This window comes from Bufo bufo, chromosome 2 (genome assembly GCF_905171765.1).
Source record: "Bufo bufo chromosome 2, aBufBuf1.1, whole genome shotgun sequence".
NCBI classification, from domain to species: Eukaryota; Metazoa; Chordata; class Amphibia; order Anura; family Bufonidae; genus Bufo; species Bufo bufo.
The window spans coordinates 76030670-76050580 of record NC_053390.1 but is presented as its reverse complement, the minus strand read 5'-3'; positions in this window follow the sequence as shown (position 1 = coordinate 76050580).

The following is a 19911-nucleotide window of genomic DNA, read 5'->3' as shown; positions in this document are numbered from 1 at the left end:
CTTGTCAGCGCCCCATTCTTTATCCATACCAAGTCTTAACTCACTCATCCCAGCGGAAGAGTTCACGATGAAATATTCCTCTATAGACGAAGCCATCCAGGTTATTCTGTCCTTAGGCGCACGGGCATGGCTATCCAAAGCTGACATCACGGATGCCTTCAAACTCCTTCCCATATCACCACAGTTATGGCAATGGCATGGGGTCAAATGGGAGGGCTGTTATTATTTCGCCAACAAATTAACATTCGGGTCTAGATCCAGTCCATGGCTTTTCGATCAATTCGCCAGGGGCCTACACTGGATCTTGCAGCACAAATTCCACGCTTTCCACGTCATACATTACTTAGACGATTTCCTGTTGATCGAACCCCCGTCACGACCACCGGTAGACCTCGATACCCTGATGCAAGTTTTTAGGGAACTCCAAGTACCAGTGGCTGATAACAAAACGGATGGGCCCAGCACTAGGATCACCTTCTTAGGAATCCAGCTAGACACCGCATCTGGTCAGGCCAGTCTACCAGCAGATAAGCTGTCCAGAATAAAAACGGCGGTGCGCAACTTGCTTCAAGAGGGGGTCACGTCCAGGGTCAATCTGCAAAGCGTCCTGGGGATGCTCAATTTCGCCATGAGGATTATTCCCCAGGGCAGATCCTTCATCTCCAGACTCCTGCGCTTGTTGCCAGAGGCAGCGGATCAGAATTCGATCATCTATCTCGACCACCAGGCCAAGGCAGATCTGGTCATGTGGGATCGGTTTCTGACACACTGGAACGGAGTCTCTTTGTTCATACCCAAGGTCTCCAACAATTCCCCCGTCGTACACACAGACGCTTCATCTTCGGTGGGGTTTGCGGCTATTTACGGGGAGCACTGGATAGCTAGCGCTTGGCCGACAGAGGTATCCCGCATACCGGGGTTTTCAGGCTCATCACCTCTATTCGAGATTTACCCCATAGTCGCCGCAGCACAGACCTGGGGTAGTCAGTGGTCCAATAAAACGGTATTGTTCATATCTGATAACATGGTAGTGGTCGATCTAGTCAACAAAGGGAGATCGGCATCCGTGCAGGTCATGGCCTTCCTAAGGCGCTTCGTGTGGTTGGCGTTACAACATCATTTCAACTATGAAGTAGCACACATTGCTGGGAAGGCTAATCTGGCCGCCGACGCGCTCTCAAGACTTAACATGCAATCTTTCTTCCAGGTTTCTCCAGACGCAGACCCATGCCCGACTCCAACACCAGCTTACAGCCTCCTCCACATGGATTGAGGCAGCACTTGGAAGTGGCTAGGTCACTCATCAATCAGTCCCTCTCCAAAAACACACAAAGGAATTATAACACCGCCTGGGGACATTTCAGCACGTTCAAACACCTATTTCCACAGGCTCACGTAGATCATGTGTCTTACATCCTAGCATTCATAGCATACTGCCATAAGACTCTTAAATTATCACACAGCACCATCAAGCTATACTTAACAGGCGTCCAGCATTTCTGGTACAGCATGTACCCCGACAGGCCATCGTTATTTTTGGCACACCCCATTAAAGCTATCCTCAAGGGTATTCAATACACTACGGTTAGACCCAAGGCTTCACGAGAACCCATCACTGGGGAAATCTTCAAATCCCTGTCACACATGTTAGATAACGAACCTTTCGGACACCATACTAGTCTACTCATAAAAACAGCTATGTATCTCAGCTTCTATGGTTTCCTACGCCCAGGCGAGTTCACATGCCCAGGCTCCTCCCCCGGGTTCCTCCAGAAGGGACATCTTGTCCAGGTAGGTTCCGCTTTCTCTCTCACCCTGCCGCATTCTAAAACGGCTGGGCCGGGGGAAACCGTAGAGGTGAGATATTTTCCAACCGGCAATGCCTGGTGTCCGGTAACGGTCCTACGGGAATGGGCTGACACCATCATTCAGGCCCCAGCCCAATCTCCCCTACTAGCGTTTGGCTCCGTGCCACTCAGCATTCAAGTGTTCCTAAAGCACGTCCGGATCCTCCTGTCCAAGGTAAAGGTTAACCCGCGCTCAATCACAGGGCATTCCTTTAGGATAGGCGCAGCATCCGCAGCTTCGAAAAACGGCACCCCGGAGCACATCATAAAGAAACTAGGTCGGTGGCAGAGTTCATGCTATACCAGGTACATTCCCAATCCACGCTTCGAAATGTCTTGTGCTTTTCAGAAAATATTACTGTAAATCTGTAACACGAATCCTTTGTACCATCCGTGTCTCACGCGTCATTTTTGGCCCTCTTTAGGCTTTCCTCACAGAAGCAGTTCCGCCACACCCCACTGCAAGGTTAGGGCCCATCATCTGCTAGCCGATCCGATCACAAGTATAGGCGCGGCAGACGCCGCATTTGTGTGAGGGGAGGCGCCAGCAGACCTACAAAAGGTAGGAGCAGCGAGCTCCCGGGTGACGCGGTCTTCAGCTACAGCTGACCCTCCCACCCACAACCCTCAACTCACACATCCTCCTTTCTAGGTGGCCCTCTTTAGGCTTTCCTCACAGAAGCAGTTCCGCCACACCCCACTGCAAGGTTAGGGCCCATCATCTGCTAGCCGATCCGATCACAAATGTAAGTTAATATACTGTACCAAGTACTGTCATTGCTATAAACTGGGTTTGGGAGTTTATATGCTTAGTTTTCTGGAATAAAACAATGTGTATGTGGGGGCTGCAAAGCTACAGAATGATAGGCTTAGGGTTAACATATAAAGAGAGCTCAGGAGGGAAGAGCAAGAGTATGGGAGTACTGGTGGCAGTAGCACTTATTTTTGAAATAATTTTTTATTGGTGTTGCCAAAATACACAGTTTACAGACTTTTCAGTTACATGAATAGAGTGACAATACTCGTTTACAATTTTATTATACAGTACCCAGAACCCCCCTCCCACCCCCCTCCCCCAAACAACTCGGTCAAATCAGCGCATGCCCATCCCCCAATAAAACCAACAGATTACTAAAGTTTCCCCTCAGGACCTTAAACAGTTACTATAGGACCTTGTATACTCAAGTCGAATCAATCAATCAAATGGCTAGTTTCCCCAAAGTGCCTTTGAGGGCCTCCAGGTTGTACCACTCTGTATATTGAAATGACAACAAAATCTCTCTGATGACCTCTTGCTTGAAGTTATTTGTAATAAAAATTTTCCATTTTTTAAAAAACCCCTTAGTTTTCTTATCTTTGTTAGATTCTGTGTCAAGTTTATCAATGTACATTAAACGCGTCAACTGAGACTTAACCTCTTGGATCCCTGGTATCTCAGGCTTCAGCCACTTCTGAAGAAGGCAACGCAGTGAGACCAACAAAGCTACATCCACTATCAAAGGGGTAGGGCTTCGAGAGGTCTCAAAATCGTGAAATAGCATGGTTTCAGGTGTTAGGTTCAGGTCCGTTCTCCAAATTTCCCTAAGCCAGTTCCTGACCTGACTCCAGAAGGCCTGCACCCGAGGACATAACCATATACAATGAGCTAGATCCGCTTTGTCCTCCCCACATTTCGGACATGCAGTAAGAAAATCTGTCTTATTGGGTTGCTTAGGGAAGGCAAAAGCATATATGGCCGAGTGCATTAAACGCAAGTGCGACTCCCTCCACACCTCGCAAGGTACAGCCCTACACACTCTGATCCAACCCTGGAGGATTTTTTCGGAAGTGACTGAGATACCTAACTTTTTTTCCCATTTTTTAAAAAGAAACTGGGCTGAGGCTTTGTTGCCTGATTCCCTTAGCACTTTGTATATGTGAGATATAGAGAGCCTGGACTTGTCCACTCCCAAGGAGAAAATTAAAGCGGCCCCTGCGCATTCGCTTGTTACATCTCTTAGCCTATCTCTGCAGAACAAATGAACTTGCTGAAAGGGTAACATATGATGTTTATCCAGATTATATTTTTGGCAGAGTTCTGGAAAGGTAAGATATCTTTTATCTCTAACTTGAAGAAGGTCAATTAAAGTTTTAATACCCCTATCCCTCCAGACCTGAAACATCTTATTCGTCACTCCTTGCGGAAACTCGGGATGCTGCCAAACACCCATTACACTAAAGGCTAGATAAGGTTTTTTGGATAGTTTGCGGGCCTCTTTCCAAGCAACCATGGTATCTCGGATAATCAAAGAGTGCTTCAAAATTTGGGGAAGAACCTGCCTCCTAGAGTGTAGTAAATTTACTAAGGGCCAAGGGCGAGACATCTGTGTCTCCAGATCATAGTTAGAAAAATGGCTAGTCTCGTGCACCCAATCTAGACCATGTCTGATAAGACATGCCAAATTGTACAGTCTAATGTTTGGTAGATTAAGGCCGCCCAATTCCCTAGGTAACATTAACTTGGTTAAGGCTATACGAGGTCTTTTACCTGCCCATATGAATCTCGTAAAAACAGACTGCAAGTCACGCACATCCGAATGTTTCAGAAGTACTGGTATCGTTTGTAGAGGATAGAGTAATTTAGGGAAACATACCATCTTCAGTAGATGACACCTTCCAGACAAGGATAAAGGGAGGCCCTGCCACCTGTTGAGATCCGCTTTAATTTTTTTGAACAAGGGGAGGTAGTTCAGACCATAGAGTGAAGAAGGAGATCTTCCTATTTTAATACCTAGATAGGTGATTTGGGAGTTGCTAACCCTGATACCCTCGCATACACTGGGAAATCTACTTCCGACCGTCCCTGGTTTTAGTGGCAACAGAACACATTTATCCCGGTTTATTTTGAATCCAGACACCCGTTCAAAGGAGTCGAGGAGACGGATAACATTTTCCATGTCCTCTGAGGGGTTGGCCATGAACAGGAGAACATCATCAGCAAAAAGTGAAGAAAATACTTCCTTCTGTCCCACCTTGATCCCCCTAAAGACCTCCCCCCCCTCTAACAGACGAGCTAAGGGTTCCAAAGTGAGATTAAATAACAGCGGGGAAAGCGGACACCCCTGACGTGTCCCCCTGCATAACGGAAAAGAAGGAGACAAAAAGCCAGGAATTGCAATCCTTGCTTTAGGGGAAGTATAAAGCGCTGAAATAAAGGTTCTAACTGGACCACCGAAACCCATCCTGTCTAGTATCTCGTCCATCCAATCCCACCTGACACTGTCAAATGCCTTCTCTGCGTCGATCGCAAAAAGCGCCGGACACGGAGAAGGACAAGTGTTCCACTGAACCACATCTAGTATCGTCAGCACCTTTCTGATATTGGAAACAGCTGCCCTACCCTTGACAAAGCCCGCCTGGGATGGTGACACTAACCCCGGCATATATGAAGAGAGTCTGTCTGCTATAATCCTCGCCACTAGTTTCAAGTCCACATTGATTAAGGATATCGGACGGTATGATGAGGGGTCCGTTGCATCCTTTCCCGGCTTTGGTATTAGTTTAATATACGCCAAGTTATCAGCTGAAGACAAAGGGGCACCCCCCAGCATACCGTTAAATACCGCAGCCAGAGGCTCTTTTAGTTCGTCTCCTAACATCTTATAGAACTCCCCCGTATACCCATCAGGACCCGGGGCTTTATGCAGACCTAATCCTTTGATGGCTATACAGATTTCCTCCCCATATATAGGGGCGTTCAATATATCCAGTTGGGCCGAGGAAAGGGCAGGTAGGTTAATACATTTAGAGAGAAAGGAAGACAACCGGGACTTAGGACCCGGATCACCATATAGCTTCTTGTAAAAAGCTCCTAAGATAGATACTATTTCCTCTGGTTTGTTATGCATCTTACCTCCCGTATCAGCTATTTTCATGATGTGGTTCCGGGATCCGGAATTTTTGATAAGATTTGCCAGCATTCTACCGGACTTGTTTCCTCCCCTAAAATATTTATTCTCCAAGTTAGATAAGTCACACTTCATTTTCCTTTCATACCAGAGTTCAAACTCCCTTTTAGCAAGAATCCAAGACTCCTTGTTCCGTGGGGTCATATTGAACTGGTAGTTTGTATATGCACTCCGTAGCGAAGAACTAAGTTCCTTAAGGCGATCTGAGATTTTTTTTTTTAATCCTCTGGCATAAGTTATTATCTTACCTCTAAGGACAGCTTTTGCTGCGTCCCAAAACAAAGACGGATTCTCAAGACTAGCTATATTATCTCCTCTATACTCTAAATACCAACCTCTCAGAATCTCCCTGAAATTCTCGTCCTTATATAGGAAAGCCGGGAATCTCCAAATGATATCTTGGCCCCTTGGGTGGATTTCAGACAATATTATAGATATCGGGCTATGGTCCGAAATCACCATGTCATGTATTTTTGAATCCACCACTCTTGACCTCAGAGACTCCGAAACCAAAAGGTAGTCGATTCTGGACCAAGATTCATGAGGAGATGAATAAAAGGTGAAATCCCTGTCGTCAGGGTTGACCGCTCTCCATGCATCGACTAAGGCCGTATCTCTCAAGAAAGGTTCAAGCACTGTGTCATGAACATGCGTTTGAGGGGGAATTGACCCTCTAACCGTGCGTTTCCTATCCTCCAAAGTATTGAGCACTGTATTTAAATCCCCTCCGACTATCTGTTTAAGCCCCAGGCCTCTATTTATTCTGCTTGCCAGTTTAGCAAAAAAGATCTTGTTCTCAGTATTGGGGCCATATACGTTATACAACTCAATTTCTTCTGAGTTGAGTTTCAAGTGCACCATGCACCAACGCCCTGAGTCGTCTGAATCAGTTCCTAAGACCTCATATTTCAGATTCTTATGCATTAGGAACAATACCCCTGCCTTATGGTGCAGTGCAGGAGAGCCTATGACTCTTCCCACCCAGGTTTTTTCCATACGTTTAAAATCATTTTCTGTGAGATGGGTTTCTTGAAGCATGGCTATGTCGGCTCCAAGATGTTTTAAACGTTTTAAGATCATGTTACGCTTTTGTGGGGAACGTAGTCCCTTGACGTTCCATGAAACTAGTTTTACCATTGTATAGCGGGAGAAAACAGAGAACATTGAGACAGGCATACGCATGTGACCAACATAAATCCCTCATTAAAACCAACCCCCCTCCCCCCCAACTTAAACAACAACTCTAGAGCATAGTGCACTACAAATCTACCTAGTGCCCACATTTTAGCTCTTATGACCTTCACTTTTTTCCTCATGTGCTATTACGCTAAAGCTCCTTCACTCCCAAAACAGTTGAAATTAAAATAAAGTATAAAGCAGAAAATTAATGCCTAGATAGGATTGACTACTCCCTCCACTCCTGCGTGTACATCAGTCCTATCACCGCCTGCTCCTTTATCAGGAGAAAACATCTTTAGACTATAACTGACAACAACAATACTTTACAGCTCAGTATTCAGCGTTCAGCGCAGTCTCTTGGGACGGGATTCCTCCTGCTGATCCGAAGTCTGCGCCAAATCGTCTTGCACACCCTTCAGAATGTTCCGTTGACCTCTCGTCACCGGGCCCATTTTACCCTCAAGTTCAGCTGCCGCTTTCTCCGGTGAGGTGAAGGTTTTGCTGGAGCCGTCCAATTTGAACACTCTTAAGGTGGCCGGATAGGTTAGAGCAAATCTAACTCCTCCTCGATGCAACTGGGTGCACAGTGGGGAAAAAGCTTTACGCTTTTTGGTGACTTCAGCGGAGTAGTCTCCAAACAAGAGAATCTTCATGCCTCTCAGTATAACCGGATCTTTGCGAGCTTTATAGGCCTTGAAGATGGCCTCTTTGATAGAATAGTCCAGGTACCGCGTGATCACCTGCCTTGGACTGCTTGGCTGATTCTCCATGCTGGAATGAGGAGGACCCACTCTGTGTGCCCGCTCCACCTTACAGCTCCCAGTTATCCCCAAGGCCTGAGGTAACTCCTGCTCACAGATGGTAAGTAGATCTCCTTGAGGAATAGATTCTTTAAGGCCCACTAACCGTAGGTTGTTGCGCCGGGATCTATTTTCTAGATCTTCAATCTTCTCCCATAGGCGCTTGTTATCAGCCACCGCTGCCTGTAATTTTGTTAAAATAGACTCTGCGGTATCTTCCAGAACTTGGATGCGGCCCTCAGCTTCATCCAGCCGAGTTTCATGTTGTTGAACCGCCTCTTGTAGCTGTCGCATGACATTGGTGACTGATGCCGCTAAGGTCTCCCTCATATCAGGTGCCAACAACGTAGCCACCTCGACTGCAAGGGCCTTGTAATCAATTTGTGACAGAGCATTTGGGTGTGCCGTCCGCTCACCCGCATCGCCCTCTTCAGGTACCTTAGGCGCCATTATTGCGTCAGCCCGGTCCTCAGACCGCGAGGGAGAAACTGCTTTTCCTTTCCCTTTCTTGCCCATATTAGTCAGGAATCGATCCATACGTTGAAGTCGCTGGTTCAGAAACGGAAAGCGCTCGAATTCCGACGAAATACAGGCAATTTGCAACTATATGTGATTCAACTGCATCGGAGCTCTTGTGCCTGCCGCCTTCACATGTCGGCGCCGGAACCGGAAGTACGGCAGTAGCACTTATGGTGGCATTCCTCCCTCTCGCTCTCCCTGGGCTTTGCAATGAAGGGAGGGGCACACCCTTTGTTCCCCTCGAGGGAAAACCTTGGTTTGTGCTCTCCTGCCTGGTGGTTGGTGTCAATGGGTTTTAGGGGTGCAAGGCAGGGGTCCTATGGAGTACAAGTCAATGCAATACTATGGCAAGGTAGGTGGTGTTGCAGTATAATGATGCTGCTAGTTTAAGGTGAAAATAAGTCAACTGTACTTAATTGAAGCAATTCAGCAGGTGGTACATAGGCTCTCGTAAAATTAGGAATAGTCCTTGCAGGTTGCATAGACAGTTTTCCCAAGGCTGCATATAGGGAGGAGTAGACAGTATAAAAGTCCTCTCTGAGTCTCTTTCCAGTTAAACTATACAACCTTTCCAATCCAGCCAAAGAAGTGCAAATCAACTCTCTATATCTTTCTGTTCAATTAGTATTTCAACAATACCCAGCTGCATGGTATAGTTTTTTTTCCCAACAGATGGACAATCTATCTCAAGTATGGTAGAGGGTTAGAGACTTCTAGCCCAACCAAGATACAGTGAAGTCCACAGCCAACATAAATATATTACTTTCACTGACTTTAATTTTCACAACCCTCTCCTTGCAAGGCTGCTAAACCCTCTGTTAGGCTCAAGTCTTCACTCCCTCAGAGGTTGGCTCACACTGGTTGTTCTTGACTCACAGGGATGGTCTTCTCATATACACAGTAGCATCTAGCTCAAGTGGTGGGGCCAGCCCACACCCAAAACCTGGCTCTAAGGCAAACAATTTAATTTCCCTTTTATGGTACCTATAGAGAGAGCTGATTTTTAAACTGCAAATCAAGTATTTGATTTTGCCACAAAATCCAGGGGAATCTATAGCAAAATCTTTTATATTTAGTTCATTGTGGCTTTCACCTCTGTATATTAAAAAGGGTGACATCCATGGTCAAAAATACACAGATCTACATTGCAGGTCAAATAGTGTGCAGACAATTTCTACAGTGTGTAGATGAAAATGGTTAAAATCGCATTAAAGGTGTTCTCTGGGACATTTTAAGAAATCAGTCCTTTTTTCTGCCCTGTGGAAGAGAGATTGTTTAGTTAGCACTTACTCATCTGTCGCTCCACTGATGCCACTGTCTTCTCTGGACTCACAAATGTGCACTCTTCCACTTGGTTTCTGAACTTATGTGTTCCCTACTCTTCCTGTACAGCTGTACACATCTGGTCCAAACAAGGCGCAGTAGACAGGAAAGTACTAACTATAAACGATCTTTCTACCACAGGGCAGAAGAATGGACTTATTTCCTAAAAGTCTGGAGAACCCCTTTAATGGTACAGCCACATGTTGATTTTCCACAACTGAATCTCTGCTGTGGATTTTGATGCATCACTGGCAACATATATTTTTGCCATATATTGCCCAATTGTGCAATATTTTTTTCAAAACAACTGTTGAAAATTTTATTACAAAAATTATTTTTAGCACATAGTAGTCTACCTCTACCTGACATATTGTCTGTGTCACAGTTGCCATTTATTGAAGTAGTGGAGGCTTAAAAGATAAAAAAAACAAGTGCCCTAGAAGACCTCAGAGTGTCATGCACAAATTTTCAGGCCAATAGGAGCGCTGTCGACTCAAATTTATTTGTTGCCGAATCAAATTGTCTGACCAGTTCAAAAGAATCAGACCCGAAATGAATTTTAAGAAGTTTGCTCATCTCTAATAGGGAACTTAAATTGTGTGCTCTACAGGAGACAGCGGGTGATGATACCATCAGTACAATGTTTAGGGATATGTTGGTGCTATATAAACAAATAAAAGAAAATAAAGAGTAAAATAAATAAGTCAGATTTCATCACTCTGTCCTTCATATCTTAATGAAACAGCAAAATGTGCTGAAAATGTAAAAACCCTTTAAATGATGTGATTCAGTCTTCCTGCCTGATAGAAAAATCATAGAAAATACTGCACAACACATGGAAACATTATATATGGACTAAGCCCTCACTCTGATATGATAAAATCTGAGACTCTCAGCCAATATATTTAGATCAAAACACATCTGCGCCCATCTACCTATGCCAAGGTTATCTCAGTCAGACAGGTCCTACTCTAAACCTACCTGTGCCATTGAGTATCTACATTCAGGAGAGCAGACCCTGCGCATATGGTGTACTGCTCCTAGTCACCTCTGTTTGCATCGAGCAACCAATGAGAGGAGGAGCCATCTCACCTATATGTACCACCTAATCAAGGTCGCCTGTGGGATAGGCAGGGCAAAAGTTACTCCAAAGATAAAATACAAGCGCATTCACACATGAAGGTGCCACTCCTTTAAGAGCACATCCGCATTTTCATTTATTATTTTGCGCAGGATGTTTTGCAACTTTTTCTGTGATTTTTGCCTGCATGTTAGGCAAGTATATCTCAACAGCGCAATGAAGTTCCCAAACTGGAATAAGACAAACACTAGCAACAGTCTCTCCCCTGTCATGGTAAAATCATGGATTGAACTGAACTGGAAACTGTCAGAACTGAACTGTAATGAACCATTTTAAACTGTTTTTTCTATTCTCAACAATGCTGCAGGCAACTTGCCCTCTTTACTCCTCTTTACCTTAAATGCCCTTTTCCCTTGGGGCCTCCTGTGGGCCGCTTAGCTATGTCTGCACTATCCAACTTATAGTGTTGTGCTGGCGCTATATGCATATACCCGAGGACTCCAGCATCCATCCAGCAGCAGGAGTAACTTGGTTGCCAGTAGAGATGAGCGAATCGAATCCCAAGAAGTGGAATTCGATTCCAATTTCAGGATAAATTTGATTCGCCTCAAAGCCGAATTTCCTCGTGCTTCGTGTAAGCGAATCGATTAAACTTGAAATAGTGTAAAAAAAAAAAAAAAAAAAAAATATCATACTTAACTCCTCCATTCGCTCGCCCCGGGCCGCCAGCCGCCATCTTGATTGAAGATCTCGACCGAAATCTCGTGCTTGGTGACATATGACGTCACCACGTCGGCAGGCATGATGATGCAATCTCACGCCGAGCGAGATTTCACGGCACATCTTCAAGCAAGATGGCATGAAATCTCGCTTGGCGCGAGCAAACGGATGCGGTGAGTTTGATTGAATTTTTTTTTATGTTAAAAACAGTATATTGATCACTGCAAATGGTGCACCACAATAGTATGCAACTGACAATACAAGGCTCAACCCTCACACTGATGTTAAAAAATGAGATTTTAGCAAATATATTCCAGTCAGGAACATATCGGAGCCCACGCACCCCGTCAGGTACCGTATCTCAGTGTAGCGCGGGACCTACCACTAACCTACCCATGGTGTGTGAACACTGCCCGATAGGTGCCACGGTCCGACTCATAGCCAAACTCCCACATACCTCAAAAGTAAGATCACTAATACAATGGGAGGAGGCTGCGAGCCCCACCTATAGCAGGCCATGTGACACAGGCTACCAGGTGCACTAGAATGTTACCAAGGATAAGCGTCCGCACATTCAATACATATCAAGAAATTAGTGGCCTAAATGCTCAAACCCCAAATACTGTAGCGTGTTTATAACCAGGGGAGCAGATCTTCCACATGTGATCCGTTGCTAACGGCAATCCCCAGCAAAAATGCATACAATGGAGGATGTCGGCAGTGGACCACATGTACCACAAAAACATCCTACACAACATAATATGTATTGATATGTATTGAATGTGCAGACGCTTATCGTTGGTAACATTCTGGTGTACCTGGTAGCCTGTGTCACAAGGCCTGCTATAGGTGGGGCTCGCAGCCTCCTCCCTCCTCCCATTGTATTAGTGATCTTACTTTAGAGGCATGTGGGAGTTTGGCTGTGAGTAGGTCCTTGGCACCTATCGGACAGTGTTCACACACTATAGGTAGGTTAGCGGTAGGTCCTGCGCTACACTGAGATACCTTGGCAGGGTGCACGGGCTCCGATATGTTCCTGACTGGAACATATTGGCTAAAATCTCATTTTTTTAACATCAGTGTGAGGGTTTAGCCTTGTATTGTAAGTTGCATACTATTGTGGTGCACCATTTGCAGTGATCTATTTACTCTTATATTTTCATTTCATCTTGTGTAGGATGTTTTTGTGGTACATGTGGTCCGTTGCCGGCATCCTCCATTGTATGCAATTTTGCTCAGGATTGCCGTTAGCAACGGATCACGTGTGGAGGATCTGCTCCCCCGGTTATAAATACGCTACAGTATTTGGGATTTAAGCATTTCCTCCTGTTTAGGCCACTCCTTTCTGTGAATTTTCTTAAAAACAGTATAAAATTACACTCAGATGCCGCAATAATGTATGAACGCGGCATATGCTATCGCAGCTTCCTGGCATTGCACCCACTACTTACAAAAAAAAAATGCACTTCGTGACAAAGTAATTTTTTTGAAAAATTCTGCGAATTAGCCAAATCGAACTTTCTAAAAATTTGCTCATCTCTAGTTGCCAGTAAAGTGCCACTAAAGCAAACTGTGTTGGAGCCATCAGGCTTTCTTAACTATCCCAATGGCTCAGGCACTTCTCCTGACCTGCTCTGGTGGCTGCAGCCTTCAAGTGGAGCGCTGTCACATGTGCGCTGCCGCTCTCACTCCATGTGAAAACTCCACTTTCCACTTTTAGTCAGAATATCCTGGAAACACCACTCTGGCGGCTAAGTTGTCTCCTATAGGCTACACAGTCAGCAAGAAATGGATCTTTATAGCAACAGCAGGAAATAAAGCAGGACCCTTGTAAAGATACTTTGGAACTTTGGACCTATTTGATTAACAAAATTAAGTAATCGGACAATTTTAAGGTAATGTGCCTTAAAGATCTTGGGCCCCTGTAGAGCTGTAACTGCTGCAGATATAGTATTAGATACATATTAGATACATATTAGATTATCAGCCAGTTTAGCAAAAAACTACAAGCTAAGGCTACTTTCACACCTGCGTTCGGTTGTCCGCTCGTGAGCTCCGTTTGAAGGGTCTCACAAGCGGCCCCGAACGCATCCGTACTGCCCTAATGCATTCTGAGTGGACGCGGATCCGCTCAGAATGCATCAGTCTGGCGGCGTTCAGCCTCCGCTCCGCTCAGCAGGCGGACACCTGAACGCTGCGGAGGCAAGTGGATCCGTCCAGACTTACAATGTAAGTCAATGGGGACGGATCCGTTTGAAGATGACACAATATGGCTCAATCTTCAAATGGATCCGTCCCCCATTGACTTTCAATGTAAAGTCTAGACGGATCCGTTCAAGCTACTTTCACACTTAGAATTTTTTCTAAGTTATAATGCAGACGGATCCGTTCTGAACGGATACAAACATCTGCATTATAGGAGCGGATCCGTCTGAGCAGACATCAGACGGACCCGCTCTGAACGGTAGTGACATCTTTTATCGAATGTGCATCCCTAGCTTTAATCTTTCGGTTGCCTTGTGGTTACTAAATTTTTATCACAATAGTTTTTGGTGACGCTAAGTGACAACTCATAGGGAAAACCTTACATGAAGTTTCCACAATGGCTGCCATTCAGCTTATCCTGACAAGTGAATAACACCTCTCCCCGACTATACAATATTAAATACCCCAGTCTTGTAAAACAGAAAAATGAGACCGTTGAGTTCCATTCAGGAATAGAGCAGAGTTAGAGAATAAGATTTATTGTAACTGTAATATCTGCCATATTGTTCATTCCAGCTTTCACAAGAACAGGCAAATATGATACATGGCTGAATAAAGTTTTTAACAATTAGACACTTAAATATATTTTTTTTATCACTATTAATTTCTAGTATGCAGGGCAGCCTTATACAATACATTGAATGAGGCCCAGAAAAGGCTATGTTATAGAAAATTTACGTATGGATACGGTACGGTTTATTACAATACATAGCCCATAGAGAAATTTAGTGTGGTGTACAGTAGATTAAATTATAGGATGGATGGACCCACTCGGCAAACTTGGCCTACAATTGTTTTCTGCTGATCTACAGCATAGAAATCTGTGTTTGTGTAATCCTGTCCCAAAATCTTTCTAGATGGCAATATAGGTACAAATCTGGTAAATGCATTGCGTCCAAGATATCTGTAGTCTCATCAGTTCATGATTTATATATCTTTAAAATCAATCTACTGTATAAGGAAGTGGCCTGAATATTTTCCCTCTGCAATACCCATCTTCACCTCTATGGGGCACTGTCTAGTGAGAGACATCACAATAAATTGTGTTAGAAGTATAAAAGGTTCAGACCAGCTTGGAGGGAAGACAGACAAGAAGCATCAGAGATTTAGAAGGTTAAAACCAGGACAAAGGTTCAGGCAAAATTCGATGCCAAACGAACAGAGAGGGGTAAGAAACGGGTCAGTTAACTGAGCACAAGAGAGATAGAAAATGAGCAGACAAAAGCAAGTTCGAGTTCAGAAATTCAAAGGTCGAGGCAGTCAGACAAGGTCAGGAACAAAGTGAGGTCAAAGCAGGCAATCACAAGAGAAACATTCTCCTATAGAAACTGAACTTCCACAAAAATACTCAAAGTCTTCAGTCCCAGAGGTGGATATTACTGTCCCACATAACAAAACCCCAACTATGGCAGTGGGGATGGTGGGGGCATCATTATTCTATTAATTACTGATAATCATTAATTCATGTCTCTCCATCATAAGCGAATCTTCTCAATAACTGAAATCTATGTTTTCTTACCCCAACTCATACAATGGCAGAGCAAACTTTTGTGGTGTCAGCTTTTGTTACTTTTGTTACAGTAGAATTTTTTTGCCATTCTGTACAAATCCCTTGTGTGATACATCACTACTACTGTGAAAAATGTTGTAAAATACACCTACTGCACTCCCTGAGAGTCAGTATGGCAAGATAAAAACAAGACAAGCGCGGGCAAGTTTTCAAAATGTATTCAAAAAAGTATAGTTCGGAAACCTACATAGCAGGTTGCATATGAAACACTGTTAGACATTTTTATCCTACATCCTACATTTATCTCATTTTCTTGTTCATGCCATTCTTATCTAGATTGTCGAGTATTAGAAAGAACATAGTTGCTCTCTTTAAAAAAAATTACCAGCGCCACACCTGTCAACTGGTTGTGTGGTACTGTGGTTAAACCTCAATCCTTTGACTGCTATTGAGCTGCAAGACCAGATCAAACCCATGGACAGGTGTGACACTGTTTATGGAAGAAAGAAGCCATGTTGATTTTCTTTTCTTTTGGTCACCAGGATGTCAACTATCAACTTCACTGTAACAGTCTCTGCTCCAGAAGTCAGGCTAACAGTTAGCCAGGTGTTGCCAGATGAGTTTTCCTGTTCTGGAGCAGAGAGCCAATCAATAAGATTTGTGCTCTATTTAAATCACGCTCTAGGACTGTTTTTTTGCCAATTATTGCGCATGCTACCTGGTTCCGGTGTGTTTAGTAGCTCTCTGTGCATATAGTGAGTATTTTTATCTTTTTAACCTGGCTTGTTTACTTGACTACTCTTTGCCTTCTCTTTCTTGATTGCTACTGTGCTTGACCTGACTGTTTAGTGACCACTCTCCTGCCTTTGCATCTCTGTACCTTTTGTCTCTCTTGGTTTTTGTCTCTCTTGGCTTGTTTCTGACATTGCTATTAGGTGCTATTTTGGTTTTGATGTTTGACCACTCTGTTTCTGTTTCTAGTATGTCTACTCTATCTGCTCCACCTGCCAGCAGCTATCTGGTGAACACAAGATAGATTCCATACCACCTGCAGGGACTCCTCAGGGTAGATTCCTGATTGTTGGATTGCTCTTATCAGGACAGCGGTTCCACAGTAGACAAGGTACTGTAGTAATAGGGGTATCGCAGGGCAGGTTCCCAAAGTCCTTTTGAAACAGGGAGCAAGACCAAAGTCTGCCGGTGTGTACATGGTTTGCCGGAAAAGTTACTTGTATCCTCTCAGGTTTGCTCCAGGTATTATGTAGCAGCTGTTAGTGGTACTTCCCATAGCCCTTTCCCATTCACTTGAGTGATATGTAGCTGCCGTATACAGCAAATCGTATGTCACTGTACTGGGTAAACAATTAAGTGGCCTCAGCTCTTGCCTGAGAGCTGCAGACTGTTTTTGATGGGTGTGAGGACCGAGATTCAGAACCCCCCGCTTATGTGGTATTAATGGTCCATCCTAAGAATAGGCCATCAGTATTAAAGTCCCAGAAAGCTCCTTTTTAGGAAGCCACTCTATTGTGATGAGCATCTTCAGAATTTCCCCCAAAAATAAAGTCTGGTTTATTTTGATTCACTATGTCCAGATATTCCATAACTTGGACAAATGTCCAACTTCATAGACAATAATATTGTGGATGGTGGTAAGGCAGATTAAAAATACCATTTATAGTATTAATAAGATTTATGTTCCAGTGCGGCTACACGTTTTTAAGGACTCAGAAGTATGCCACCAATGCTTAAACGCTTACAAAATTGCATAACATAAAAAGCTTGAAAGCTGCTGTGCTTACATTTATTTTACTTGGCTAGGAAATAGAAGTCAGCATTTAGTAATTTCAGTTTTACTCTGCTGGAAGTAATGATGATGAGTAGAATTGTGGAAGATCAAGGAACTGTCCTAATAGCTCTTGGAAAAATAATAAGACATCTATAACTCAACGCAAGATGAGATTTTGGGATAGAAATCAATGCATAAGAAAAGGTTGGAAATACATATGGTTGACTCAGACTGTAGAAAATCATGTTGTGGACCAAGAAGTAAAGGTCAGATGAGAGGTATCCCTTTGGAGTCACCTCATATTAGATATCCTGTAGGTATCACAGGGGTTCTCTCGGAGACTGTGAATAAAGTTATTTGCACTGAGCACTGGTTGTGGTCTTAATTTGTAATGAATGTCCTGTAGCAATTCACTTCCAGAAAGCAGATATTTCAATTTGGTCCATTAGGTCCATTCATTAACATAGAATGCATATGTAGAGCTCTATGTACGCTATGTATAGTAGGTTTGTGACCAGGATTTTTCTAAGCCAAACAGCATGATAACAACAGTGTGGTAATAACTACCTGAGAAAACCCTGTAAATGGGGTAACATTTTTGTTTTTATTGAAGTTTTTTAAGGGTCAAAAAGTGGCATATAAAAGTATATATAGCAGTATAGGTTTTCTCTACAATATACATTAAATAAAAAGTTTAATATACAAAGCATTAATAATCATGCGTAATGTACATAAAGCAAATCTATTACACAGTTGTGTTGTAAAATTGCAAAAGTAACGTCTCATCAAAAGGTCTTTATTACATAATTAAAAAGGACCGTAGTCTTTATTGACAAAATCAAAACTCCTTTATAAAGTAAATGTTAGAGGTAAAACATATAAGCATTCTATACCTTAGCTCATGTGGATAGTATATGTTTATGTATGCCGAGTTCAACTGTGGTGTAAATGGGATCTGATAGGGATCCTGTGTAGCATCTTATCCAGCATATCCATCACTGGAAATATGACTGTCTGTCATTTAGCTCAGTGTTTCTCAATCTTTCCATGCCAAGTACTCTCTAGTGACAAGAAGTTTAAACCGAGTACCCTCAAGGAATTAAATAGTGATATACCGTATGTTAACAAAATAAGGATATTCTCACAATGCTGTCATAGGTTCTGTTCCGGGCCTCTGTTAGCAGTTCCTGCAGATTTGATAGAAAGAATAATGCAGCATGCAACCCTAATCTTCTTGTCAAAATGAAAGACACCACATTAGGACCCATGATGGATAGTTATCACTTTTTAAATTATATTCCACCACTCTACCAAACATACAGAAGAATACAGCACTCCATACCTATTACACCCAGTGACTTCTCCTCTGAAAAAGATGTTGTCCTCTTCTCTTCCTCAACTTCTCTATTCAGACCAGACCACCATCATGACTTCTTTAAAGAGGTTGTGCACCTTTTGGAAAGGGATTGCTAAACCCCCGTCTCTTTGGCAGACCTGCGAAGAGAAGCATACTTACATGTTTGCCGGCACTGGCTTCTTCTCTTCCCGACCTTGGCTTCTCAGTGCACAGGAAGCAAACTTCTGTTTCGATGCCGCTGCAGCCAAACGTTGTCCATAGCCAGCCTGTAATGCCAGTAGATAATGCCCCCCCATGCCAATATATATATATATATATATATATATATATAAAAAAGGCCCCCTGTTGTACCAGTATATAATGCCCCTCTCTGTAGTGCTAGCTATATATAATGCTCCCCCTTGGGGCCCCCAGTAGATAATGCCCTCCTCTGTAATGCCAGGTATATACACTGCTCAAAAAAATAAAGGGAACACTTAAACGACACAATGTAACTCCAAGTCAATCACTCTTCTGTGAAATCAAACTGTCCACTTAGGAAGCAACACTGAGTGACAATCAATTTCACATGCTGTTGTGCAAATGGGATAGACAACAGGTGGAAATTATAGGCAATTAGCAAGACACCCCCAATAAAGGAGTGGTTCTGCAGGTGGTGACCACAGACCACTTCTCAGTTCCTATGCTTCCTGGCTGATGATTTGGTCACTTTTGAATGCTGTCGGTGCTTTCACTCTAGTGGTAGCACGAGACGGAGTCTAGAATTTACACAAGTGTCTCAGGTAGTGCAGCTTATCCAGGATGGCACATCAATGCAAGCTGTGGCAAGAAGGTTTGCTGTGTCTGTCAGCGTAGTGTCCAGAGCATGGAGGCGCTACCAGGAGACAGGCCAGTACATCAGGAGACGTGGAGGAGGCTGTAGGAGGGCAACAACACAGCAGCAGGACCGCTACCTCCGCCTGTGTGCAAGGAGGAACAGGAGGAGCACTGCCAGAGCCCTGCAAAATGACCTCCAGCAGGCCACAAATGTGCATGTGTCTGCTCAAATGGTCAGAAACAGACTCCATGAGGGTGATATGAGGGCCCGACGTCCACAGGTGGGGGTTGTCCTTACACTGGGTGACGATGCGGTCCAGGGAGCGTGCGTGGTGACGCTGCCGCACAGGGAGGAGGGAGAGAGACGTCCGGCCCGGCGCATGCGCATGGCGGATGGAGGGATGCCAGAGCTGGCTCACTCGGCGGATCCATGGGCGGTATGTTCCATCTGTTTTTAAAGTTCAATCCGATGCAGCTGCATCATGGATTAAGAATTTTTAACCATTTAGGCACAGTACACTGGTGCACTGTAGTAATAATATGAGATGTTGCACGTTAGGTTCACTTTCTGTGCATAGTAAAATGTAATGTACAGGTGTACTATACATGGATTACACGATGTACACTGATGATTTGTTATAGTGATCATATATATGGTAAATTGTTTTGACACCAATGTGTTATGTATACAGAATGTCATGTGATGAAGTTGTTTGGAGGATCATGTGACCCTATCGTTAGCAGGTGTGTTCACTGATTGC